Source organism: Macaca mulatta, chromosome 1 (genome assembly GCF_049350105.2).
Source record: "Macaca mulatta isolate MMU2019108-1 chromosome 1, T2T-MMU8v2.0, whole genome shotgun sequence".
NCBI lineage: Eukaryota > Metazoa > Chordata > Mammalia > Primates > Cercopithecidae > Macaca > Macaca mulatta.
In genome coordinates, this window is record NC_133406.1 from 83,162,711 (window position 1) to 83,164,635 (window position 1,925).

The following is a 1,925-nucleotide window of genomic DNA, read 5'->3' on the forward strand; positions in this document are numbered from 1 at the left end:
GCGCGCTTCACCGGCCCCGCCTCGCCTCGCCTCGCTTCTCCCCTCCCCTCGCCTTCCCTTCCCTCCGGCGAGGCCGCCCGGGGCTCCCATTGGCTCCTCGGCCTTTTGAATCATCCCCGGCGCTGTCGATTGGTCGCGCGCAGTGGCGCGTCCGCCCCGCCCCGCCCCGCGCGGAGGCCTGCAAGCCGGGAAACTCAGCCTTGTGGGGCGGTACGGAGCCTGGCGTTTGCTGCTGCCTTATCTAGGCTGCCCAGGCGCCTTCGCAGCCCACGGAGCCTGCGCGCTCCCGCCCTTTCCCTCCCGGCGCTCGCAGCAGAGTGTTTGGGGTGCCAGGTGGCTTGGCGAACGAGATTTTTTGTTTTTAAGCTACAAAGAAAACTAATACGTTCTTAAAGTGATCACCAAAGATCCGAGCTCGAAAGCGTTTCTCGGTAAAACACTGTGAGTGTCCTCCTCAGCGTTTTAAAATCCCACAGAAGCCCCTGGACCAAGCAGCGGCACCGAAGACGAGCAGGGGCGCTTTTGTCTCCGCGGCCGCTGAACCTGCGTAGAAGCGGACCCGGACGGATGCTGGGGCCGGCGGCGGGAGGGAGGAGGAAGAATGGCCGAGGACTTCTACGACCCACGCTGCGAGGAGGAGGGGCTCGGTTGTTACCCGAGGTGCTGTCGAGATGCAGTAGAAAATCCCCAACACCGCGGAGCGTGTAACAAGAAGTTTTATGCGTTACACACTGAAACACAACTTGACCGGCAACCCACAAGCCTGGTTTTAATTGAACCCCAAAATGCTGAATCATGTCATTGTTGACTCCGAATCTGTTACGGATCCTAAACTTTTTTTTTTTCCTGCTAGTTTTTATTATCAGTTAGTTGATTTCCTTCCTCTGAGATCGAGAGTTGAAAGCAGTCCATTGAAGTTCCCTATTTTGCAGTGTGGTTTTAATCAAAGTATTTCTTAACACCCTAACTAGGTATATTTAGGTGAATTGCTATTTTGGAAGCACTGTCTGTTAAATTGGAATAATGAATAGAAGTTTTCATCTATAGCCAAGCTTCAGCTTTCGTTCTCTCATACTCAGAACCACAAAACACCCAGGTTTACTTCTTTAAATTAAAAAAAAAAAAAAAGTGAATGCATCGGGTTTTCTCAGTCATTCACATGCAGTGTGAATGAGTTCATAAGAGCCTTTCCTGAGAACAAGTTCTGACATCGAATTGTCATTGTCATCGAATTTGCCCTGGGTGGAGATCTGTGCAACAGAAATGCACATTGCACTCCAAAGTCAGAAAATCTTTTATTTTTGACAAATCCTCAAGTCTCAGTTGTCTTAACCCTTAACGTAAGATAATATTAGTCCTACCTCATAGAGTTTTGCAGTAAATTACACAGAAATAAAAGCGCTTATGGGGACCTAAGACAGATCCTATCCCAAATAGCCAAGCAGTGCTACACTATTCGTTTCTCATATGTTCTACCCAGAATCAAGATGTCACTGGATTTCCCTTGAGGTAGACATTTCCTGCAAGATTTCCACTTGTGAAATAAAAGAAGATTCGTTTCCAAAAAACAAAAAAAAACACCTGGCCAGGCGTGGTGGCTCATGCCTATAGTCCCAGCACTTTGGGAGGCCGAGGTGGTTGGATCACCTGAGGTCAGGAGTTCGAGACCAACTTGGCCAACATGGTGAAATCCCGTCTCTACTAAAAATACAAAAATTAGCTGGGCATGGTGGCGAGCACCTGTAGTCCCAGCTACTCAGGAGGCGGAAGCAGAAGAATTGCTTGAACCAGGGAGGCGAAGGTTGCAATGAGCTGAGATCACGCCACTTCCGCCCAGCCTGGGCAAGAAGAGTGAAACTGTCTCAAAAACTAAATTTTTAAAAATTGTAAAAGGCTTATTTTAAAGATCAGGTTTATAAAGTCTC